This window comes from Rhinoderma darwinii, chromosome 4, assembly GCF_050947455.1.
Source record: "Rhinoderma darwinii isolate aRhiDar2 chromosome 4, aRhiDar2.hap1, whole genome shotgun sequence".
NCBI lineage: Eukaryota > Metazoa > Chordata > Amphibia > Anura > Rhinodermatidae > Rhinoderma > Rhinoderma darwinii.
Window position 1 is genome coordinate 360479837 of NC_134690.1, and position 27770 is coordinate 360507606.

The 27770-nt window shown below is 42.4% G+C and overlaps 1 long non-coding RNA gene across 1 annotated transcript; it reads right to left on the reverse strand.

Moving 5' to 3' along the window:
* Positions 1–217: 217 nt before the first annotated feature.
* On the reverse strand, positions 218–27770 carry LOC142761329 (uncharacterized). Its single transcript, XR_012883612.1, has 3 exons — positions 27693–27770; positions 26899–27036; positions 218–480 (listed from the first exon to the last, which is right to left on the reverse strand). It is a non-coding gene; the product is annotated as an uncharacterized LOC142761329 (long non-coding RNA).

Here is a 27770-nt window from a genome sequence, read left to right on the forward strand (position 1 = left end):
AGAGGGTATGGCAAATAAACGAAAAGAAAGTAAGGACAATGCATCAATTTTGGAAGACTGGTTGACTCTGTGACTAAATGATAGCTCCATAAGCTGTCCAAAATGGCTGATTTAATTAGCTACTGGATAACGGATAATGTAGTCAAGAGGAGTATAACTGGCTGAAACAGGAAGATAGGCACAGCAAACAGTGATAATTCATCGAGGTTATGTATTATTGAGCCTGAGAATAATAAATAATAAATATGGTAATGTAATGAGCAGGTTATATGCACCAGCTTTTTTCTGTTGCTAAATTCTATTAATTCTATTATTTTTTATTTGACTTGTTTCCTCAGTGACTTTTGTAAAATTGCAAAAGCAATCTCTGCTCAAACATATGCTCCTGTGTAAAAAGATAATTTCTGCTGTACTCTTCCTCTCACTGGTGGGGAATCCAGCTGCTGCCTCTGACTCATATGATCCACGACTCTTAAGTAACTGAAATGGAAAAAAATACAATTATCCCTGGCCAAGGAGTGTTCTGCAAATGCAAAGCAGTCCAGGACCTTGTTAAGCTTTTTTTGCATGAACTATAAAGAGAGAGGCTATTAAAAATTCAAATGCTTTATGCAAGATTTCTATGCAGTAACAACTGAAATACAAGATTTGTAAAAAAGTTAAGGTAATTTGTCTCTTGTTTGGGGAATATATCATCAGAAATGGCATGTAATTGAAATCAAGTAGTAGATATTCAGGTAAAACAGCAGCACAGCCACAAAAAAATCTTCAGTGTGAAAGGACAACTCCCCAAACATGGGTGGTGCACGCAGCAAAGAATCCCAGGTCCAAGGGAGACAATCAAAGAAAGGAACTGCAGCAATCAAGATAATCCAAAGAAGTGTTTTTGATTTATTTACCAAGCATAAAAACACTTGCAACGTTTCAACCCATTATGCCCAAATGCTTGATAAGCATTTGGGTTGAAACGTTGCAAGTGTTTTTATGCTTGGTAAATAAATCAAAAACACTTCTTTGGATTATCTTGATTGCTGCAGTTCCTTTCTTCGATTGCATATAATTGAAATCAGGTTTTTATAATTTCTTGCTTTCTTCTTTCTGTATTTTTATGTAGCTATGCTTGCAAAATAGTATTCCAGTTTTTGCACTGGCCACTGGAGCAGACACAATAAGCTGACATTTCCTGTTTTCTGCAGCTCACTTTTCAGCTCTGCTGTATAGACTGGAATGTCCGACTACTCCATCACCTCCTGGAGGCTGCATTAGGTTACATTCACACGACAGTGCCCACATATAAAGTGACATAGTGCCCACATAAAAAGTGCCAGTGCCCACAAAGTGCCACAGTGCCCACTGTAGTACCACAGTGTCCACATAGTACCAGAGTGACAACATATAAAGTGCCATAGTGCCATAGTGAGCACATATAAAGTGCCAGTGCCCACAGAGTGCCACAGTGACCACATAGCAGTGCCCACATATGGTGACATAGTGCCCACATACAAAGTGCTAAAGCCCACATAGATAGTGCCACAGTGCCCAAGTAGATAGCGCCACAGTGTCCCCTGTAGATAGTGCCACACCCTCGATATAGTGCCACCATGCCCATGTAGATAGCGCCACTCCCCTGTAGATAGCACCCCTATAGATAGCACCATCCTCCTGTAGAGAGCACCCCCCCAGTAGATAGCATCCCCCTGTAGATAGTACCACCCCCTGTAGATAGCACCACCCCTTGTAGATAGCAACACCCCTCTGTAGATAGCATGCCCCCATAGATAGCATCCCCCTGTAGATAGCGCTTCTGGAGCTCCCTATAGGAGTGGAATCCCCGGCCAGAGCGGGATTCCGCTCCTAGAGGGAGCCACTGACATCTTTGTCCATATATGGACAGTAACGTAAGGGGTTCCCACTAGGAGCGGAATCCCCTGCCAGAGTGTCGGCAGCGCTCTGGCTGATGATTCTGCTCCAGAAGTAGCCCCTGACATCACTGTTCATATATGGATAGTGACACCAGGGGCTGCTCCAGAAGCAGAATTCCCGGCCTGAGCGTCGGCAAATTTACTAATACTGTCAAAGATTTAGACAGCGTAAACTTAGACCAGACAGTCAGATGATGTGTCAAATTTATCACAGTGGTTCATGTTGTATGATAAATTTGCTGCATCTTGCTAGACATGTTAGACAATTTTCTCTTCCTTATACTACCTCTTGGTTAGCTTCGTTTATGTCATTTTTTTGTGCCCAAATTTTGGCACAATTTTGGAGCACTTTGGCACATTTAAACCCCACCTTTTTTCGTACAAGCCACGCCACTCGTTGAACGAAGAACAAAAAGTGTTTACATTTTGGCTCAATTTGAATAGTAAATCTGCCCCATTATTCCTCTACTACAGACTTACATCTAATTAATGAAACATATATTCCATTTAAGTTAAATTTGTTATTGGCTGTGACACACTGTGCCACACCGAGACACAGAAACATAAAAAGGAAATTGTGGTGCTGATAGTAATGGTAGCTTTGCCACTAGGGTAGTTTATTAGCAAATTAAAAGAAACATCTGGCTGATTGTTTATTTTATTGTGCATTTCCTCCAGGTCAGGCTGGGCGATTACTCAAACTAATTTGATTTATTCGCCCTCAAGGACTCTCTTGATTCTATTTTTTAACAAAGTCGTAGAATCGATTCTTTAGTGGCGCGTGCTGCAAGGGGAAGCTCCGCCCCGTCGCCTCATCATTGCCTGGTCTGCCCCGTTCTGTCTTTGCTTCCCCATGGAGCTACTGTTCTGTAATGAACAAAATGATACAGTACGGAACAGCTGTTTCGTGGCTAAGCAGAGACTCTTAGTATATAGCCATAGCTCCCCGCTGTAGATAGCACCCCTCCTTGTAGATCCCACCCCCCTTGCATATCCCACCCCCATTGTAGATCGCACCCACCCTTCCTTATAGACCGCAAACCCCCTCCCTTGTAGATCGCAGCTCCCTCCCCTGTAGATCGCACTCCCTCCCTTGTAGGTCACACCCCCCTTCCTTGTAGATCGCGCCGCTGTAGCTCCCGCTAGGAGCTGAATCCCCGGGTTCAGCGTCCGCAATCTGGCCGGGGATTCAGCTCCTAGTGTGAGCTACAGTGGCTCAATCTACCAGACGAATAGGCTGGTGGTGGTGTGATCTACAAGGGAGGGGGGTTGCGATCTACAAGGGAGGGGGGTTGCGATCTACAAGGGAGGGGGTGCTGCAATCTACTCCGGGGGGGATGCTATCTGCTAGGGGGTGTAGCATTATCTACATGGGCACCTGGCACTATATTGGGGGTGGCATTATGTGGGCACTGTCATTGCATGTGGGCACTGGCACTATCACTGTGGCACTGATGTGGGCACAGTGGCACTATGTCACTATATGTGAGCAGTGTGGCACTATATGTGGGTACTGTGGCACTATGTCACTGTATTTGGGCACTGCATCACCATATGTGGGCAGTGTGGCATGGCATGCGGGCACTATGGCCCTATGTCACTATATGTGGGCACTCTGTATGTGGGCAGTGTGGCACTATGTGGCCACTATCTACAGGGACATTGCGGCACTATCTACATGGGAACTGTGGTGTTTTCAGGGGATTGGGACAAAAAACCATGACAAATTAAATCCATCTTTTTTTTTTTTTCTTTTTCTTTAACGGCCATGAAAAACGGACAGACAGACTGGAAATGGATGAGAATTTAGAGACACTGATGCAAAATGGACATGAAAAACTGACAATTGATACGTTTTTAATGGCCATCTTTTTTCACTGTCGTGTGACTGCAGACTAAATGTCTACGATGCCAGGAGTCCCGTTCAGATGTATAGTGATCAGACTGGGAAATCCGGCGGACACGGATCGTTTTCCCATCACGGTCGTGTGAATCTGGCCTTAATGTCATTTATTTACAACACCATCGTGGGGCCGGTACTGACAGGGTCCTGCTCAGACTTCAGACACTATAATGTTATCTCTCCCCAGAGTGCCTGCTCGGCACCATCTACCTGGCCCTGCTGCAATTTACACTGCTCTCATCTGCAATGTCGGAGACCGGCTAATGTGGTGACAGGCAGAGGGGATGTTAGTGCACGCAATATATAATTGATTATAGATTCTGTTAACCTGTTCCCTGCCGGGGAACACAGAATTTATAATCAATTAGATAGACATTTTTCCAATTGTATTTATGATAAAATAAAGTATTTGCAAAGGTTAAAAGTTGTGAAGTTAAGTACAATAATTATAGCAATATATGTTAAAAAGTTATTTATATAAAGAAAATTTATTAAATTATCTCTTGGTATTACTGTTAAATAAACAGAAAAAATTAAGAAAAATCGAGATTCAAATAAAAAATCGGCCAAAGTGTTGAAAAAAATCTAGTTTTTTTTTATTTTGGGCAAAATTGCCCAGCCCTACCTCCAGCTTAATATAGACCTTACATCTATTAACCCCTTCCCTCCTCAGCCATTTTTCGGATTTTCACTTACATTTTTTTCCTCCCCACCTCCCAAAATCTATAATTTTTTTATTTTTCCATCTATACACCGTGTTCCAAATTATTATGCACATTGGATTTAAGTGTCATAAACAATTAATTATTAGTTTTTCAATTAAACTCATGGATGTATTGTGTCTTAGGGCTCTTTGGATCATTGTAATCAATCTCAGACAACTGTGATAATTAGTTTGCCAGGTGTGCCCAATCAAAGGAAAACTACTTAAGAAGGACGTTCCACATTATTAAGCAGGCCACAGGTTTCAAGCAATATGGGAAAGAAAAAGGATCTCTCTGCTGCCAAAAAGCGTGAAATAGGGCAATACCTTGGACAAGGTATGAAAACATTGGATATTTCAAGAAAACTTAGGCGTGATCATCGTACTGTGAAAAGATTTGTGGCTGATTCAGAGCACAGACGGGTTCCTTCAGATAAAGGCATAATAAGGAAGGTTTCTGCCAGACAAATTATTAGGATTAGGAGAGCAGCTGCTAAAATGCCATTGTAAAGCAGCAAACAGGTATTTGAAGCCGCTGGTGCCTCTGGAGTCCCGCGAACCTCAAGGTGTAGGATCCTCCAGAGGTTTGCAAGTGTGCATAAAGCTATTATTCGGCTACCCCTAAACAATGCTCACAAGCAGAAACGGTTGCAGTGGGCTCAGAAATACATGAAGACTAATTTTCAAACCATGTTGTTTACTCATGAGTGCCGTGCAACCCTGGATGGTCCAGATGGACAGAGTAGTGGATGGTTGGTGAATGGCCACCATGTCCCAACAAGGCTGCGACGTCAGCAAGGAGGTGGCGGAGTTATGTTTTGGGCTGTAATCATGGGGAGAGAGCTGGTAGGCCCCTTTAGGGTCCCTGACGGTGTGAAAATGACCTCTGCAAAGTATGTAGAGTTTATGACTGACCACTTTCTTCTGTGGTACAAAAAGAAGAACCGTGCCTTCCGTAGCAATATTATCTTGATGCATGACAATGCACCATCTCATGCTGCAAAGAATACCTCTGTGTCATTGGCTGCTATGGGGATAAAAGGAGAGAAACTCATAGTGTGGCCCCCATGTTCCCCTGACGTCAACCCTATTGAGAACCTTTGGAGCATCCTCAAGCAAAATATCTATGAGGGTGGGAGGCAGTTCACATCAAAACAGAAGCTCTGGGAGGCTATTCTGACATCCTGCAAAGATATTCAAGCAGAAACTGTCCAAATACTCACAAATTCAATGGATGCAAGAATTGTGAAGGTGATATCAAAGAAGGGGTCCTATGTTAACATGTAACTTGGCCTGTTAAGTTTTTTTTGATTGAAAGAGCTTTTGATTTCTGTAAATATGACCTCCTGATGCTGCAAATTCAACAAATTACCATTTTAGTTCTCTTTACAACCTTTAAAATGTTTTGATCTCTGTTGTGCATAATAATTTGAAACAGTGCATTTTGAGTTTTTTACTTCTAAAAAAATTTGCATTATATTCCAACGGTTGATGGCTTGAAGATTATACTGACTGTCATTTGCATCGACTATTTAGGAAAATCAGCGAAAAATAACATTTGCATAATAATTTGGAATGCGGTGTATAGCCATACGAAGGCTTGTTTTTTGCCGGACAAGTTGTAGTTTTTCATGGCACCATTTATTCTATCGCATAATGTATTGGGAAGCTGTACAAAAATTATTTGTGAGGTGAAATGGGCAAAGAACAACGATTACGTCATTTTTTATGGGGGTTTTGTTTTTACGGAATCCATCAGGTGGTAAAACCTACATATTCACCTTATTCTACGGGTTGATACGATTACGGTGATACCAAAGTTATATCTTTTGTGTCGCCATATTCTGAGAGCCATAATTTTTTTATTTTTCCATCAATTTAGTGATGTGAGGGCTTAAATTTTGCGGGGCGAGCTGTAGTTTTCACTGATACCATTTTGGAGTATATGTGACAATAGTAGTGAATGGTAGTTACAGAAGCAGCGTAGCATGCGAGCTACGCTGTTTCCGTAACTACCATTAAGTTCTATGAGACTTACGTAAACAGTGTAGCTCCGCGAGTTAAGCTGTTTACGTAACTCACGACCATATAACGTTTTTCATGGTCGGAAAACACCTTTTTCAACCGCAACACACAGCGGCTGAACGGTGGTTTAGGGACCCCCGTTCTGGAGATAGGTGCGGGTCCCAGAGCTGGGACCCGCATCTATCTGACATTTATGACATATCCTGTGGATGTGTCATAAATGTCTCTCATGGGAAAACCCCTTTAAAGGGAAGGTGTCATGAAATGATTATTTTTTTTCATCATATTGCTTTTAGTATGATATTAACATAAATTTTATTTATTTGTGTTCTCGTGTTCTACTTTTTACTTTTTTCTTACTTTTACTTCTCTATGGGGGCTGCCATTTTTTTTCCATCTCTGTATGTGTCGATTAACGACACATACAGAGATGGAATACGGCACATACAACCCCATGGAGGATGCGAACGGGAGCCGTTCCATTCTCTGCAGCGTATGCCATCTGTGTGGGAACGGCGCAGACCAAAACGAAGCTCGTTTCGCAGAGCGAAATCCGGCGCCATTTTGATGTGGACCGGAAGCCGCTGCCGGACAGTAAGATGACGACTTCCGGCTGCGGCTTCCGACCATATGTTCAAGGAAGCGAAGACGCAAGGAATAGGAGCGGAGGCGGCAGCGGCGGCAGGAGCAGGTAATTTATGTTCGTGAATGTGATGTGTGTATTATGATCGTGTATGTTCGTGTCATACTGTCTGCTGAGCACTGTATCTAATCCTCCTACACTGTGCAGTCGCTCAGAAAATGGCGGCACACAGTGTAGGAGGTTTGAAGATTCAAACCCCTCCTTCTCCTGGCACAGAATAAGGGAGGGGGATTGTGTGAGGACACTAGAGAGAGTGTGTCTACCCCAAATTTGCAGCATAAAGCAATGAGGTTGCTTTACCACATTGACCATGCTGCAATTTTGGGAACTGCTCCCTCTAGTGGCCAGCACATGGAAATGTTATAAATTAGAATCTAATTTATAATATTTCCTGACTTGTGAAAAAATAAAAAAATAAAAACAATGTGTAATCACTCAAATAATAATTGTTTAACTAAAAAAAATAAATTTCTAGCGACACATTCCCTTTAAGCTCCAAAAGTCAAATGGTGCTCTTTCCCTTCTGAGCCCTGCCGTGTGTCCAAACAGCCTTTAATGACCACACATGGGGTATTGTTTTACTCAGGAGAAACTGCTCTACAAATGTTGGGGTGCTTTTTTTCCTTTAGTTCTTGTGGAAATGAAAAGCAATTAGATTTTAATTTTCACGGCCTCCTTCCAATAACTTCTGCAAAAAACCTGTGGGGTGGTCAAAATGCTAACTATACCCTTACATAAATTCCCTGAGGGGTGTAGTTTCCTAAATCCAGTCACTTTTGGGGGTTTCCAAAATGCGACATGGCCTCCGCAAACTATTCCAGCTAAATTTAAGCTCCAAAAGTCAATTGGCGCTCTTTCCCTTCTGAGCCCTGCCGTGTGTCCAAACAGCCGTTTATGACCACATATGGGGTAGTGTTTTACTCAGGAGAAACTACTCTACAAATGTTGGGGTGGTTTTTCTCCTTTAGTTCTTGTGGAAATTAAAAAAAATTAGGTAAACCTACATTTTATTGAAAAAAATGTAGATTTTCATTTTCACGGCCTACTTCCAATAATTTCTGCAAAACACCTGTGGTGTAAAAATGCTCAATATACCACTAAATAAATTCTCTTAGTTGTGTAGTTTCCAAAATGGGGTCATTTTTGGGGGTTTCCACTGTTTTTGCAACACAAGACCTCTTCAAACCTGACATGGTACCTAAAATATATTCTCATAAAAAGGAGGCCCCAAAATCCACTAGGTACTCCTAGTAAAATATAAAATAATTTGATAATAATTTCACCTCCACTTTCTTTAATTCAGGTGAAACGTCTAAGGGTTAAGAAACTGTTTTAAATACATTGAGGGGTGCAGTGTTTAAAATGGGGTGATTTATATAGGGTTTCTGATATATAGGCCCCTCAAAGCCACTTCAGAAATTAAAGAGGCTCTGTCACCACATTATAAGTGCCCTATCGCCTACATAATATGATCGGCGCTGTAATGTAGATCACAGCAGTGTTTTTTATTTAGAAAAATGATAAATTTTGACAGAGTTATGACCTATTTTACATTTATGCTAACGACTTTCTTAATAGACAACTGATCGTGTTTTTACTTTTTGACCAAGTGGGCGTTGTAAAGAGAAGTGTATGACGCTGACCAATCAGCGTCATACACTTCTCTACATTCATGTACTCAGACATCGTGATCTCGCGATAGCACGATGTGCTGTCACTTACTCTCACATTAACTTTACTGAAGTGTCTTGAGAGTGAATAGACATCGTTTCCAGCCAGGGCGCGATGTCTATTCACAATCCCGACACTTCGGTAACGTTTGTGTGGGACTTACAGCACAGCACATCGTGATCACGCTGTGCTGTCATTTACAGAGTGATCTCGGGAGATCACACTTGCTGTCGTTAAGTCCCACACAAACATTACAGAAGTGTCGGTATTGTCAATAGACATCGCGTCCTGGCTGGAAGCGATGTCTATTCACTCTCCAGGCACTTCAGTAACGTTAATGTGTGAGTAAGTGACAGCAAGCGTGATCACTAGTGGTAAAAAAAGAGCAAAACAGCACAACAAAGCCCTCTGGTGAAAAACAATCCTTATTTCACTTTTAATTTTGTTACTAAATACAATTCCGCACATAAAAACATCAGGGACATTTTGAATAAACACTGGCACATTTTACAAATTGATCCTTCTGTTTGAACTATTTTACCTTTTAAACCAGTAATTACGTTCAAAAGAGCAAAGACAATTAAAAACATTTTGGCTCCCAGCTGTGTGAATTTCCCTGAAAAACCAAACAATTTCAGGCGAGATAAGTATGAAAATACATCTATATGCAAGACTGGCAGTTCCAAATGCGGAAAGACGAGATGCCTGTGCTGTTTAACCATCACTAGTACAGACTCCTTTCAATCCCAACAAACTGGTAATAAATTTAAAATAGAGAAGAAACTGAATTGTCAATCACAATTTGTGATATATCTAATTAATTGTAAGTGCAGACTCCAATATGTGGGAAGGACAATTCAGCCCCTTCATTGTCAGCTGAATAAACACAGATCGAATTGTAAAAATAAATTCCTTCTGCACAGTATCTCCAAACATTGTACTTTTGCAAACAATAATAATTTTGACTGCTTCTCCATCATACCAATTGAGCAAATAGATGAAAACCAAGTAGATCGGTATGATTCCCTTTGCAAACGTGAGATATTTTGGATCTACAAATTAAAGACCTTGATACCAGGTCGAAATGAAATTATGGAAACTATCCTTTAGAATCCGCCAACATCTCCTTTGCAAATCAAAAAGGGAATGACCCCTACATATACAACATATCTCGTATATTCTCCAAACATACATAAAAATGGAGATTACAATTATAAAAATAAAAGATAAAAACAATTATACTCTTTTGACTTTACTCAAATAGCTTTCAGTACAATAAGAACACCAAAATATTCCATCTATTGGTACATGGTAAAACCAAATAAGTCACACTATTTATGAGATTTAAATAGCTTTTATAATTTGCTATAGAATTATATCTCTACTTTTCCATATAATGTCATACATCTATATACGTAGTTTTATATTTACCTCCGGAGCCTATAGGGATAGTTTTGACGTCCCCAATTTTTCCGTTCTCTGAGCGATTACCACAACACGTCTCGCCCATCCTTGTTCACTTTGACTACGACTTGAAATGAGTCCATTAGGCTTCCGTAGAATCATAGCGTCATGTCACCATGACAACGTAATACTTACCTATTTTGAAAATACACCGAGGATAATTTCTTTATAATGCCTCTACATTTTAAATTTAATTTTTATTTAAATACTAATTCTAGTCAAATATACTTTTTAATCTAATTGCCATAAGCACAATCCAATATAGTTGAAACACAAAAATATGTCTTCTCCCTTTGAAATGAAACGTGTATTTATATTATATTTTTTATGATGCTTTTGTAATATTATATGTTTTTATTCTTTATAAGTAATCTAAATTTACTTCCCTTCTTTTTCTCTTTGTTATGATTAACATCGATATGACCTATAACCCTGACCCGGTAGTCGTTACTTCCACCGACCCGAGCTTCGGTTATAAAATAACGTGTACTGTGAACATATACATCATTTGTACTTTTAACCGATCCAAAAAAGCAACAGGAATCTACATAACCAAATATAGAGCATATCACACATGAAATATATGTGTAGCGCTATAGGTTGATTTCAGGGTGTTACACCCAAGCAGCATCACAATTAAACATGAGACCGAAAGAGAAAATGCTGAGAGACAAAGAAGTAATGAAAATACAAAAATACTTTATTGACATATAATAAGACATATAAAAAGAATCCATAAACCCACAGTAAAAACACGGATCCTTGACTGGAGCATTATACTATACATGAGTGGTAAATGAGACACATGTGCATCCCTTGATTGAAATGAATATGACCAATGTGTGTGAACGTCTTTGAAAGTATAATCTATTTAAGTAAATAGGTCAACTATGTGCATATGTGAATGCAGAGTACTGCAGACTAGATAGAATCACACCCAATAGTCAACTAGATGATTTAACAATGCTGAGGTTGTAGTCATGGTACAATGATCGTATCAACACATATGTCGTTATAAATGCAATGGGATCAAACATGCAAAAATTCCGTAATAAGGTAAGTAAAGTTACACAAAATAGATAAGGTCTCACATACCCATGATGAATGAACAGAATAAGTGCAGCCAATGTCCACCCCAACGCGCGTTTCGGCGCTAATGCCTTCGTCTGGGGGTCCACCAGGCATTAGCGCCGAATTAATTTCAATCAAGGAATGCACATGTGTCTCATTTACCACTCATGTATAGTTATATGTTGTGGCTAATGCTCCAGTCAAGGATCCGTGTTTTTACTGTGGGTTTATGGATTCTTTTTACATGTCTTATTATATGTCAATAAAGTATTTTTGTATTTTCATTACTTTTTTGTCTCTCAGCATTTTCTCTTTCGGTCTCATCATTTGTACTTTACCTGAGGAAGAAGCCAGTTCGGCTTTGAAACGCTTCGTTCTTTTGTACAAAATTAATTCTCTTTTACTTCATCCGATTTCGTCTGTCATACTGTGATGACCGAATAGATACACTCGTTGAGAACACTCATACGGCTGCGCCCGAGAACATTCCGTTTTTTTCGCTTTTGATTTACAATGTCACAGAACATGACTAATGCACACAATGATATCCCACCACAGTACAGGAATAATAAACACAATGATGTCACAATACAGATATTATAAACCCAGTGATGTCGCAATACAGGTTTAATAAGCAGTGATAACTCTGCAGGGGGCTCATAAAGATAGTGATGACACAGAACATGGATCCTCACCACACCACATTGATGTCAAAGTAAAGTACAAGGATATTGGACTAAGTAATGTCGCAAAAGAGGAAAAACAAACAGTGATGTCACACTGCAGGAATAATAAACATTAAAAAGCCATAGGAAAGGCTTATTGCACATAGTGATGTCACAGAACAGGGATAGTAAACACTGTGATGCCACAATGAAATGCTAAGGAAAATATTGATGCCCCAGCATCATTACACACAATGATGTCACAGATTAGAGCACATACACACTTTCCCAGCACATGATGTGGGTGGAACTTTAAGGGGTTAATCTATTTCCATTATATACATTTTGTACTTCCCTTTCACTTACATTTGGTTTTTAAATTCAGCATAAATCACACTGCAACACAGTGAGACAAAGAATGGACAGAGGCAGCACTTCCAAAAAGAGCAAGAGCTATTTATTCACCCATGCGACGTTTCAGTCCAACTGGACTTTTTTCAAGCACAGTGCACTCACCTCAGATACAGAACTCGCTGCCACCACCTATCGAGTTCTGAGCCTATAGGTATAAAACACACACATACACAGGGCCGGCTTTAGGATAGATTGCGCCCTGTGCAAAATTATCTTTCGGCGCCCCACCCTTATCATTAAAAAAAATGCCCCAGAAAAAACGTATAATGCCCCCCCAGTATAATGCTCTATATAGTGCCCCCCATACAGCATAATTGTCACAATGCGGGGTGTGGACTCACTGGGCCGTACCGCGTAGCTGGATGGCAACTGGCCAAATAGGTATGATACAGAGTCTATAGTCCAGAAAGAGTACCTGAGGCAATGTAGACAGTAGCAAGGCAGGCTCAGCTGGGACCAGGCAGCGGGTAGACGTCAGGCGTGGAGTAGCAGAACAGGTGTGGAATGCAGCACAACACGACAACAGCTCAGCATGGCAGTAGACCAGGATAGTACTGGATAACACGGGATACAGGGTACAGGATACAGGTACGGGGAACATTGGGAACTGGAAGACACTTAGGAGACCATTTGCAAGACAGACTTTGTGAAACAACAACAATGCTCAGGTGAGGATCAGAAGGGCGGTGGCCTTCTTATAGTCCAGGAAATCATGTGAGTTAATGATGATGATTTTCATGTGCGTGCGCTGGCTCTTTGAGTGGGCACGAGTGCGCGCGCGCCCCCTCCGGGAGACAGTCTCGATGCCCGGAAGTGAGTGCCGGCGCCTCACAGGGGGACGACGCAGCACAGCAGCAGGATGTCCATGGCCGCGGTCATCGAGGCGTAAGTTAGAACGACGGACCGCGGCCATAGATGTTACAATAATAATAATATTTAATAATATACTATATTATAACCCCTTCAAGGACACAGTATTTTGTCCCCTAATTGTGCCCACACAGTATATTGCCCCCTGTAGTACGCCTACACAGTATAATGTCCGCTTAGTGGCCCCCACACAGTATTATGCCCCCCTCCCCTGGCTGCCACACACACAGCCCCCCTTGTAGATAGTGCCCACCTGTAGATTGTGCCATACAGCCTCCCTGTAGATCATGTCATACAGCCACCCCCCTCCCCCATGTAGATAGTACCATAAGCCCCCACCTCCCTCTTGTAGACAATGCCCCCAAACAAAAAAAAATTGTACTCACCTAGGCCCCGTTCCCGCGACGAACTGAGCTGCTCCACGACAGGATCCGTGCGTAGACCAGCGTGATCCTGTAGCCTAGTACAGAGTTTCCCAACCTTTTCGGACTCGAGGCACCACCGGAAAAATAAAATTTCCTCAGGGCACCCCTACCAAAAATTGTTTTCAGAAAGACAAAAAACGCTACACCCTTAGGGTATGTTCACACAGCGTTTTTGTAAGGCAAAAAAAAATATGCATCAACATTGCCTCAGGAATTTTGAAGCAGATTTTGAATTGACAGCGTTGTTTGACCTTTTTTGTGTTTTTTTTAAGCCATTGAAGCTAATACAAAAGGTGCAGGCAAAAAAGTACCACACGAGCGCTGCAGGTATTTTCTGCCTCCTATTAATTTCAATTGGAGCTCAGAGGTGGAAACCACTTGAAGACTATCAGCCCCCTACTCACAGTAAAATGAACATCAGCCCCCCACTCACAGTAAAATAACCATCAGCCCCCCCACCCATAGTAAAATAACCATCAGCCCGCCACTCACAGTAAAATGACTATCAGCCCCCACTCACAGTAAAATGACCATCAGCCCCGCCACTCACAGATTCCCCCTGTAGATAGTGCTACACAGCCCCCTTGTATGTAGTGCCACACAGACCCTTGTACATAGTGCCAAACAGCCCCTAGTGGGTAGTGCCACACAGCTCCCTGTAGGTAGTGCCACACAGCCCCCTGTAGGTAGTGCCACACAGCCCCCTTGTTGGTAGTGCCACACAGCCACCTTGTAGGTAGTGCCACACAGCCCCCTTGTAGGTAGTGCCACACAGCCCACTTTGTAGGTAGTGCCAAACAGCCCCTAGTGGGTAGTGCCACAAAGCCCCCTGTAGGTAGTGCCACACAGCTCCCTGTAGGTAGTGCCACACAGCCCCCTTGTAGGTAGTGCCACACAGCCACCTTGTAGGTAGTGCCACACAGCCCCCTTGTAGGTAGTGCCACACAGGCCCTTGTAGGTAGTACCACACAGTCCCCTGTTGGTTGTGCCACACAGCCCCCTTGTAGGTAGTGACACACAGCACCCTGTAGGTAGTGCCACACAGCCCCCTGGTAGGTAGTGCCTCACAGCCCTCTTGTAGGTAGTGCCACACAGCCCCCTTGTAGGTAGTGCCACACAGCCCCCTTGTAGGTAGTGCCACACAGCTCCCTTGTAGGAAGTGCCACACAGCCTCCTTCTCGGTAGTGCCACACAGCCCAAACCCCCCTTCTAGATAGCACACCCCCCTTCCTGTAGATAGCGCCACTGTAGCTCCCTGAAGGAGCGGAATCCCCCTGTGGCCAGGGGATTCCTCTCTTGGAGTGCTCCGCTTGATGTCTCTGCCCATATATGGACAGTGACATCAGGGGCAACTCCTGAAGCAGAATCCCTGTACAGGGATTCTGTGGAGCACAGATTTTTCTGGATTGATTTCTTGGCACCATGTCGCTTTTGCAAAGCCCCAAAGGTACCAGTACAGTGGAAACTACCCAAAAGTGACTCCATTCACAAGACACCATGTGAAGAATTAATCTAGGAGTGTAATGAGCATTTTGACCCCACAGACCCCCAGACTTTATTAGAATTGGGCAGTGAAAATAAAAAAAAATCATTTTCTTCAATAAGATGTAGCTTTAGCTAAAAAAAAAATTAATTTTCTCAACTAAGTACGGCAATACCTCATTTGTGGTCATAAACTGCTGTTTGGGCACATGGCAAGGCTCAGAAGGGAAGGAGTGCCATTTGGCTTTTGGAGTGCAGATTTTGCTGGATTGGTTTCTGGGCGCTATGTCGCATTTGCAGAGCCCCTGCGGAGCAAAACAATGGAAACCCCCCAGAAGTGACCCCATTTTGGAAATTACACCCCTCAAGGTATTCACCTAGTTGTGTAGTGAGCATGTTAACCCCACAGAAATTTTTCAGAAGTTAGTGTGCTCTCAATGTTGGAGAGTGAAAATGGGATTTTTTCCATAGATATGCCAATATGTGGTGCCCAGCTTGTGCCACCATAACAAGACAGCTCTCTAATTATTATGCTGTGTTTAGAGGTTTTAGAAACACCCTACACGTGGCCCTAATCTTTTGCCTGGACATTCGACCAGGCTCAGGAGTGAAAGAGTACAATGCGAAGTTGAGGCCTAATTTGGTGATTTACAAAGTATTGGTCCACAATTGCAGAGGCTTTGATGTGAAATAATAAAAGAAGCCCTTGAGAAGTGACACCATTTTGGAAACTACACCCCTCAAGGCATTTATTAAGGGGTGTATTGAGCATTTTCACCGAACAGGTCTTTTCTATAAGTGATTGCGCTGCGGATGGTGCAAAGTGAAAATGTAAATTCTTTTCCCTAGATATGCCATTTCAGTGGCAAATATGTTGTGCCCAGCTCATGCCCTGGAGACACACCCCCAAAATTGTTAAAAGGGTTCTCCCGGGTATGGCAATGCCATATATGTGGAAGTAAACTGCTGTTTAGGCACACTGTAGGGCTCATATATAAACTTGAGAAAAAGAGTCCAGAGATATCAAGTATTAAGAAAATACAAAATCTTTATTGATCAAACACATGAGAATCTAAAACAAGTTATTTACTGGATCAAAAATGAATATACTGTACATTAAATAAGAATTGAGTACAGGCAATATATGGCATAAATAGAAGTTAAGTACAAGCAATATATGACATGAAAAGATCACTCATTTGTTGTATCCCATCTTAGGGATATACTCATATAGGTCGGTATATGTCAGGACAGAAAAAAGAAAGTGAAGAGCTGAGAATAGCGATTGTCATCTAGTGAACACAAACGGTACACTAGCTATGTGTAGGACCTGACAAGGCCGTTGTCATCTGCTTACCCATATTCAGTAGCGTTCCCCCCTGAAGAAGCTATACGCGAAACGCGCGTCGGGGCGCCACTTTATCCACTGGGTCATATTACTACGTACTGAATATGGTTAGGCAGATGACAAAGGCCTTGTCAGGTCCAACACATAGCTAGTGTACCGATTGTGTTCACTAGATGACAATCACTATTCTCAGCTCTTCACTTTCTCTTTTCTTTTATCTGTCCTGACATATACCGACCTATATGAGTATATCCCTAAGATGGGATACAACAAATGAGTGATCTTTTCATGTCATATATTGCTTGTACATAACTTCTATTTATGCCATATATTGCCTGTACTCAATTCTTATTTAATGTATATTCATTTTTGATCCAGTAAATAACTTGTTTTAGATTCTCATGTGTTTGATCAATAAAGATTTTGTATTTTCTTAATACTTGATATCTCTGGACTCTTTTTCTCAAGTTTATATATTATTGTTTAGAGTTCGTATCTCTGAAATATTGCGCGTGGTTGAGATTCTTTGCATCCCACCCTTATACACTTGATTCCTGTGAGACTCTTTTGTCTAATTACACTGTAGGGCTCAGAATGGATGAAGCACCATTTGGCTTTTGGAGCGTGGAGCGTGGAGCTTTTGCTTGGTAGTAGTTTTGTTTGGAGTTTTACTGGTATTTTAGTTTATAATGTGGGGGTATATGTAAGCTGGGCAGAGTACATCAGGGGCATAGTCAGGTGGTATAATGATGGGGTAAAATAATCCATAGATGTATGTTACGCTGTGAAGCAATCCTTTATGCACAGGCCAGTGTCGCACTGATAAATGGTGTCCTTTCTTATCCCCCTTTTGGTCCACACGCCACACTTTTGCAGTTTGGAGAATTTTGCTGGTAAAGCCTTGTCCTGCTATAATACGGGCACCCTCGCTTCCAGCAGATATGTTTGGGGCCTACCCTTCCTGGTTCCCTAATTTTAGGGTCTTGATAAATCGCCTTTTGAAACAGAAGAAATGTTCCCCTCGAACCAGCAAGCACAATTGCATATTTTTCTTTCCTGACTAATTGGAGCCTTAACTAATTTTTTTTTTTTATAGTTGTAGTGGCATGAGGGCTGTTTTTTGCGGGACATGCTGTAGTTATTTTTGGTACCATTTTGGGGTACATGCGACTTTTTGATCACTTTTTATCCTTTTTTTTGGGAGGCAAGGTGACTAAAAACCAGCAATTCTGGCATAGTTTTTTACGTTGTTTTTTTACGCCGTTTACCATGCATTATGAATTACATGTTAACTTTATTCTGCGGGCCAGTACGATTCTGGCGATACCAAATTTATAGAACTTTTTTATGTTTTACAACTTTTTGCACAATAAAATTACTTTTGTAAATAGAATGTATTTTTTCTGTCGCCAAGTTGTAATTACTATCTAACATGTAACTGGAGACACATCTTCTCTCTAAACCACCCTTAATTTTGATCCAAAACTTGCTCAGTGTTCGGCTCTGTTCACATCTGTGTCGGAGGCTCGATTCAGAGCCTCCGTCACAGATTCCATCAAATTTGACAGGAAAAATAGTGCTGCATGCAGCGCTATTGTTTCTGTTATAATGAGGGCCACCTCAACAGAACCACATGTATCAATTGTGTAATGGATGAACAGAAGCCACAACGCACATGTGATCAGAGCCTTAAACAGAAAATCACCTAAAGGGGTTTCCCGGAGAGAGAAAATTGATGGCCTATCCTCAGGATAGAGACAAATTGCAGGTAAAAGTAGATCTTTTGATGGCGCTGCTGTGTGGTGAGAATGATGTGGAACGAAGTCTTGAGGTATTAGTAATAAGTTCAATTTATTGAGAGTGGCTACGCGTTTCAACGATGAACAATCGTCTTCCTCAGGCCATGCACATATCAGAGAGGACACATCTTATATAACATGTAGTTTAACCCCTTCCCGCTCCTTGACGTACTATTACGTCATGGCAGCTGTATCGTTCGCGCTCCATGCCGTAATAGTACGTCTCGGGAGTAACGGCCGTTTCGGCCGTCCTCTCGACACATACAGGAGCTGTGACGCTGCTGTCTTGTTCAGCAGCTGTCACAGCTCCTACAGCGGGGACCGATCGCTGTGTCCCCGCTGATTAACCCCTTAAAAGCCGCGTTCTATAGAGATCGCGGCTTTTTAGGGGTTAAGCTGCCATCGCCGGCCTGCTACGCGATAGCGGCCGGCGATGGTGACTATGGCAACCGGACACCAAACAATGGCGTCCGGCTATGCCATAGACGGAAGCCTAGTGGGTCCTGACAACGTCAGGACCCACTATGCTTGCTGTCAGTGAGTAGCTGACAGTTCTAATACACTGCACTACGCATGTAGTGCAGTGTATTAGAATAGCGATCAGGGCCTCCTGCCCTCATGTCCCCTAGTGGGACAAAGTAATAAAGTGAAAAAAAAGTTAAAAAAAGATGTGTAAAAATTAGAAAATAAAAGATTTAAAAGTAATAAAAGTAAAAATCCCACCTTTTCCCTTATCAGTCCTTTATTATTAATAAAAATATATAAACAAACAAATAAACTATACATAATTGGTATCGCCGCGTCCGTAACGGCCTGAACTACAAAATTATTTCATTATTTATCCCGCACGGTGAACGCCGTCAAATAAAATAATAATAAACCGAACCACAATCACAATTCTTTGGTCACTTCACCTCCCAAAAAATGGAATAAAAAGAGATCAAAAAGTCGCATGTACCTAAAAATGGTACTGATCAAAACTACAGTTCGTTACGCAAAAAATAAGTCCTCGCACGGCTTTATTGATTGAAAAATAAAAACGTTATGGCTCTTAGAATATGATAACACAAAAAGTGAATGATTGTTTACAAAACGTATTTTATTGTGCAAACGCCATAAGACATAAAAAAAATCTATAAACATCTGGTATCGCCGTAATCGTATCGCCCCGCAGAATAAAGTGAATATGTCATTTATAGCGCACGGTGAACGCTGTAAAAAAAAACGAAAAAAAAAACAACAGTAGAATTGCTGTTTTTTAGTCACCACGCCACCTAAAAATAGAATAAAAACTGATCAAAAAGCTGCATGCACCCCAAGAAAACTACAATGGATTCCTCAAGGGGTCTAGTTTCCAAATTGGGGTCACTTTTGGGGGGTTCCCAATGTTTTGGCACCACAAGACCTCTTCAAACCGGACATGGTGCCTAATAAAAAAGAGGCCTCAAAATCCACTGGGTGCTCCTTTGCTTCGGAGGCCGGTGCTTCAGTCCATTACCGCCCAAGGGCCACATGTGGGATATTTCTCTAAACTGCAGAATCTGGGCAATAAGTATTGAGTTGCGTTTCTCTGATAAATCCTTTTGTGTTATAAAAAAAATGGTATAAAAGAGGATTTTCTGACAAAAAAAATATGTAAATTTCACCTCTACTTTGCTCTAAATTTTTGTGAAACACCTAAAGGGTTCATAAACTTTCTACATGCTGTTGTGAATACTTTGAGGGGTCTAGTTTCTAAAATGGGGTATTTGATAGGGGTTTCTAATATATGGGCCCCTCAAAGCAACTTCAGAACTGAACTGGAACCTAAAAAAATAAATAAATGAGGCAATACTTCGCTTCTTACATTATACTGATAATGAGCCGTGCCCACCCCGAGATTACCCCAGTTTTGACCGTTTGTCTAAACGGAGACCCCTATTAGACCGTTCCAGTGCCCGGTTTTCCCAAGCATACACCCCCGAGAAGTGTATTTCTATTGATGAGTCCCTGGTACATTTTAAAGGGAGGGTTCAATTCCGCGAGTACCTGCCGGGTAAGAGGGCAAGGTATGGCGTGAAGATGTATAAGCTGTGAGAGTGCATCAGGGTATACCTACAGGTTTAGGATATATGAAGGAAAGGCCACCCCCAAACCAGACTGCATCCTGGACTACAATAGGTACATGGGAGTGATGGACTTGTAAGATCAAGCCCTGAAGCCCTACAGCGCCATGCGGTGTGGTATAAGAAGCTGGCCGGGAACATCATATAGATGGCTTTGTACAATGCGTACGTGCTACGTCGATGTGCAGGCCAGAGGGGAACTTTCCTGGAATTTCAAGAGGTGATTATCAAGAACCTAATCTTTAGGGACCAAGAAGGGGGGGCACCCAGTACTTCTGGAAGCGAGCCCACACGCATCGTACCAGGGCAACACTTTCCAGGGGAAGTTCCCCAAACTGGCAAGAAGGGAAAAAGTCAAAAGAGGTGCAAAGTCTGCTATAAGAGGGGGATAAGGGAGGACACAATATATCAATGTGACACGTGTCCCGAATAACCAGAGCTCTGTATGAAAGTGTTTTAAAATTTATCATACATCCCTTGGTTTATAATTTACTCCAATTTTACTTACCCTGATGCACTCCGCACAGCTTATCCCCCCTCGTCTTTCCCCTCTGGGCCCTGCTGTGTGTCCAGGCAGCTGATAACAGCCACATGTAGGGTATTGCCATATCCGGGAGAACCCACATTACAGTTTATGGGGTGTAGGTCTCCGGTCAAAATGGTCACTACACCTCTAGATGAATGCCTTAAGGGTGTAGTTTTTAAAACGGGGTCACTTCTTGCGGGTTTCAACTGTACTGGTACCTCAGGGGCTTCTGCATACATGACTTCGCACTAGAAAATCCCGAGTAGGCCAAATGGTGGTCCTTTCCTTCTGAGCCCTCCCATGGGCCCAAATGGCAGTTTATCACAACAAATGGGGTATTGCGGCACTCAGAACAAATTGCGCAACAGAATGGGGTATTTTGTTTCTTGTGAAAATAAGAAATTTTCAGCCAAAACTACATATTATTTGACAAAAATAATTTTGTTTTCATTCCCAGCCCAATTCAAATAAGTTCTGTGAAAAAACTATGGGGTCTAAATGGTCACATTACCCATAAATGAATTCCTTGAGGGGTGTAGTTTCCAAAATGGGGTCACTTCTGGTGGGTTTCCATTGCTTTGATACCTCTGGGGCTCTGCAAATGTGACATGGCACCCGAAAACCAATCCAACAAAATCTGTACTCCAAAGAACACACAGCGCTCCTTCCCTTCTGAGGCCTCCCATGGGCCCAAACGGCAGTTTATCACCACAAATGGGGTATTGCCGCACTCAGGACAAATTGGGCAACAAAATTGAGTATTTTATTTCTTGTGAAAATAAGAATTTTTGAGCTAAAATGACATATTATTGGAAAAAATATATTTTTTTTAAATTCCCAGCCCAATTCAAATAAGTTCTGTGAAGAAACTATGGGGTCTAAATGGTCACATTACCCATAAATGAATTCCTTGAGGGGTGTAGTTTCCAAAATGGGGTCACTTCTGGTGGGTTTCCATTGCTTTGATACCTCTGGGGCTCTGCAAATGCGACATGGCACACGAAAACCAAACCAGCAAAATCTGTACTCCAAAGAACACACAGCGCTCCTTCCCTTCTGAGGCCTCCCATGGGCCCAAACGGCAGTTTATTGCCACAAATGGGGTATTGATGCACTCAGGAGAAATTGGGCAACAAAATTGAGTATTTTGTTCCCTGTGAAAATAAGAAATTTTGGTAAAAAATTACATCTTATTGGAAAAAATGACATTTTTTTAATGTCACAGCCCAATTGAAATAGGTGCTGTGAAAAAACTGTGCGGTCAAAATGCTAACAACAACCATAAATGAATTCCTTGAGGGGTGTAGTTTCCAAAATGGGGTCACTTTTGGTGGGTTTCCATTGCTTTGATACCTCTGAGGCTCTGAAAATGCGACATGGCACCCGAAAACCAATCCAACAAAATCTGGACTCCAACAAACATATAGCGCTCCTTTCCTTCTGAGCCCTCCCATGGGCCCAAACGGCAGTTTATCACCACAAATGGGGTACTGCCACACTAAGGACAAATTGGGCAACAAAATGGGGTATTTTGTTCCCTGTGAAAATAAGAAATTTTGATCACAAATGACATTTTATTGGAAAAAATGTCATTTTTTTCATTTCAGAGCCCAATTCAAATACGTGCTGTGAAAAAAATGTGCGGTGAAAATGGTAACAACAACCCTAAATGAATTCCTTGAGGGGTGTAGTTTACAAAATGGGGTCACTATTGGGGGATTCCTACTGTTTTGACACCTCAACACCTCTTCAAACCTGGCATGCTGCCTAAAATATATTCTAATAAAAAAGAGGACTCAAAATGCACTAGGTGCTTCTTTGCTTCTAGGGCTTGTCTTTTAGTCCACGAGCGCAGTAGGGCCACATGTGGGACATTTCTAAAAACTGCAGAATCTGGAAAATACATATTTAGTAGTGTTTCTCTGGTAAAACCTTCTGTGTTACAGAAAAAAAAATGAATAAAATTGAAATTCAGCAAGAAAAATGAAATTTGCAAATTTCACCTCCACTTTGCTTTAATTCCTGTGAAATGCCTGAAGGGTTAAAAAACTTTATAACTGCTGTTTTGAATACTTTGAGGGGTCTAGTTTTTAAAATGGGGTGTTTTATCAGGGTTTCTAATACATAGGCCCCACAAAGCCACTTCAGAACTCAAGAGGTACCTTAAAAAAAAGGCTTTTGAAATTTTCTTAAAAATATGAGAAATTGCTGTTTATGTTCTAAGCCTTGTAACGTCCAAGAAAAATAAAATAATGTTCAAAAAACGATGCCAAACTAAAGTAGACATATGGGAAATGTGAACTAGTAACTATTTTGGGTGGTATAACCGTCTGTTTTACAAGCAGATGCATTTAAATTCTGAAAAATGCAATTTTTTCAAAATTTTCTCTAAATTTTGCAATTTTTCACCAATAAACACTGAATATATCGACCAAATTTTACCACGAACATGAAGCCCAATGTGTCACGAGAAAACAATCTCAGAATCGCTTGGGTAGGTTTAAGCATTCCGACGTTATTACCACATAAAGTGAAATATGTCAGATTTGAAAAATGGGCTCTGAGCCTTAAGGCCAAAACTAGGCTGCGTCCTTAAGGGGTTAAGGATTACGCGTAGCCACTCTCAATAAATTGAACTTATTACTAATACCTCGAGACTTCGTTCCACATCATTCTCACCACACAGCAGCGCCATCAAAAGATCTACTTTTACCTGCAATTTGTCTCTACCTAAGCGGTCCCATCTTGGACACCGACTCGGATCTGGCAGCAGCACTGTGGATACTATACGCTTTGAAACCTCCGTATTCTGGTGAGCATACTCTTGTCATTGTCTCCTCACCCCGATCTACTGATCTACACAAGGTGGCGCCGTCCTTTTTGTTCTTTATCCTCAGGATAGACCATTAATATCTGATCAGTGGGGGTCCGACTCACAGCACCCCCGTCAATCAGTTATTTTGTTGGGGCCGTGGCACTCGTGCCAAGTGGTATAAGTGGTATTGCATGTTTGGAGTTGTACATACAGAAGAAAATATGTATTATACAATCCAAATTGGCACAGTTCAGAGGTTAGGATATGTTTTCAATATAGTCAATTTTGAAATATTATCGTACCCAAAACTTATGGTCATAACCCAGGGATCCTATTGCGAGCCACACAACTGGAGGTCTCGAGCCACATGTGGCTACCGAGCCCCTGGTTTGGTACCATTGGTCTAAGGCAACCTCCGTTCATTCACTGGTTCAGTTTATACTTGGTTATTGCTCGACAGTCTTCTTGTGCATTCCAATCAGAACATGTTTTTGAGACCTGTTCTTGAAATATAGTGGTGGCAGAACAACAGTACGCGGCTCAGAATTCCGATTTATTGTGTTACGCCCCCTCGCTACTCCATTAATTATGTAAACCACACCATCAGCACAAGAAGAAACATAAAAGTGGCACATAGAAACACCTGATCACATAGTCAAGGACAGGCATTGCTTCTTCGGTAAGGCCCAACAGTACGCTACCATTATACAAGCACTAATATAATCTTCTCTGAATGAAGACGTTCTCTTTCTTCTCTATCTGGCCCAGACCGTTATGATGACTTCTCCTGCCGACTGCTGAGTTTGCTGATGAGACATCTTTGGCCCCTGGCTTCTGCAGCCATTTCCAGCCTCTATAGCAGCAAAAATAAATTCAAACCCCAGAGCAGATGGCTAAATTAATTCAGACCCTAGACTGAATTCAGGGGCGTAACTAGAATTCATCAGGACCCATATGAAAATGACATGGTCCCCCTTTACCTAGTGACAGGAATCTGAAACAGTATTATAAGTGCCAATAATTAAAATGTATGGATAATAGTGCTAGATAGCAGAAAGCCACCAACTTGTTATTCCCCACAAAATGAAATAATTTTCTTGTCCTTGAGTAGACCTCCTCAACCTCTGGAATCCATCGCAGTTGCTATAGTTATGCCCGTGACCAGATCCCTAATTTAATTAATAATTTAACACTAGACCCCAAAATTTATTTAGACCCCAAACCAGACAACTATATAAGTTTAGACTACTGTATAAATTTAGACACCAGACCAGACCCCTAAATAAATTCAGATTCCAGACTACAGCCCTAAATTCAGACCCCTGAACAATCCCCTAAATTCATTCAGACCTCAGACAGACCCCTAAATGAATTCAGATCCCAGACTAGGAACCTGTATAAATTCATACTCCAGACCCCTATATAAATCTAGATCCCAGACCCATGTATAAATTCAGACCTCAAACCAGACCCCATATTTCAAAACCCAAACCGCTAATTTCAGAGCCCAGACCAGACCCCTAATTTCAGACCCTAGGGCTTCAGAACTCCTCTTCAGCTCAAGGCGGCGTTTCTCACATTGTTCTAATGCTGGCACCGTCAGGATGTTCTGTACGCTGCCACACACTATGTACTGATACTAGACAGTGTCAGGACCCAGTGCAACGGCTCCTGGAGCTGAGAGGAGCCTAGGAGTGGGGAAGGTAATTTTTTTGGGCTGTTACTTGAATAAATCCAATACATAGCGGTCTATAATTAAATCTTTAGCATATATCACCTATCCACAATATAGGTGATACATTTATGATTGCTGCGGGTCCCACTGCTGGGACACCCAGCGATCACAAGAACAAGTATCCAGTGTCCCCAGTTTGAATGGAGTGGTGGACACTTGTGCGTACTACCGCTCCATTATTTCTTTATGGAACAGATGGAAATAGCCGAGTACAGAGCTCAGACATCTCCGTCAGTCGCATACAGAATGAATGGAGCCAGGGGCGTAACTAGGAAAGACTGGGCCCCATAGCAAACTTTTGACTAGGGCCCCCCCTCTGCTGGGTATCACGCAACCCCCCCCCTTTGTAGATAGTGCCTCCCTATAGATTCCACCACACAGCGCCCCCCTATAGATAGCACCATACACAGCCCCCTGCAGATAACGCCATACAGCCCCCCTGTAGATAACGCCATACAGACCCCCTCTGTAGATAACGCCATACAGCCCCCCTGTAGATAACGCCATACAGTCCCCCCTATAGAGAATGCCATACAGCCCCCCCTTTAGAAAATGCCTTACAGAACCCCTCTGTAGATAACGCAATGTACCCCCCCCCCCCCAAAAAAAACGGCCTATAGTTTGTCCTACAAAAGACATGCATCCCCTATCCACAGGATAGGGGATACATGTGTGATCGCTGGCAGCGATAAGGAGAATGGGGGACCGAAAGTCCCCCGAAGTTCTCCATGACTAACCTCGGACTTCCGGCGTCTGCGCAGTTCAATAAAAATGAAAGGAGCGCTAGTCACGCATGCGCACAAGCGTGACCGGCGCTCCATTCATTTCTACGGAGCTGCCGACACAGACCCCGGAAGTCCGAGGTTTGTCATGGAGAACTTAGGGGGGACTTTCGGTCCCCCGTTCTCCTCATCGCTGCCAGCGATCACACATGTATCCCCTATCCTGTGATTAGGGGATACATGTCTTATGTAGGAACAACCCCTTCAGTGGCGTCGTGCTGTAGCAGCCATAGCGGCTGCTAGCGGAGCCTGCTGCCATGGGAGGGGGCCGTGCCGGCGGGTGGCACGGGCCCCCTCATGCTGCAGGCCCTGTAGAAGTCGCTACGGCTGCTATAGCGGTAGTTACGCCACTGCGTATAGGTTTGTACGGCGTAAAACTACAGCTCCCAGCATGGCCTGAACAATGATAAGGATATGCTGGGAGATGCGGTTTCACAAAAAAAATCCTATCACCATCATCTCGCTGCAGATCATACAGTGACTACATTACTGATTAGAGGCAGAATAAACATTTACATTAAGTGACTCACCGGTGACGTCTCAGATTCTAGTTCTTTTCTTCTCCCTCCGGTTCAGACATCTATGATGGATTTCTCCCGGGCATGACCCATTTCTGCAGTTTTCCGTTCAGATGTCTTCAGCTTCTCACTTTTAAAACATTTCTGCACCTGTAAACAAAGTTAAAATTCTCAACACATCTAAATATAACTGTCACAAACACACAACGTGGCCCCTGTAGATAGTGACCTACATAGAAGCCCCTATAGATAGTGCCCACATATGGACTCCAGAGCTGCAAGGCAATAGTGCTAACCACTGAGCCACGGTGCTGCCCTACATATAGCTTCCCCTATAGTTCTTGCTCCACGTATAGCCCACCTCTGTACATAGTGTCTCACATATAGCTCCCCCTGTATATAGTGTCCCACATATAGCCCACCCCTGTAGACTGTGCACTACATATAGCCACCCTGTTGCTAGTGCCCCACAGGTAACCCACCCCTGTATATAGTGGCCCACATATAGACCCCCCTGTATATAGTGGCCCACATATAGACCCCCCCTGTATATAGTGGCCCACATATAGAGCCCCCTGTATATAATGGCCCACATATAGAGCCCCCTGTATATAGTGGCCCACACCCCCACATATAGACCCCCCCTGTAGCTACTGCCCCACATATAGACCCCCCTGTAGCTACTGCCCCACATATAGAACCCTATATATAATAGCCCACATAAAGATGACCCCCCCCCCCCCCACTATAGATAATGCCATTCACATTTTTATGAGGGGAAAAAAACAAAAACTTGACATACTCACATTCTCCGGTTCCCACGCTGTTCACTGGCGATGCAGACATGCTCTCTTCTGAGCATGTCTGCAGGAGCTGAACGAGCG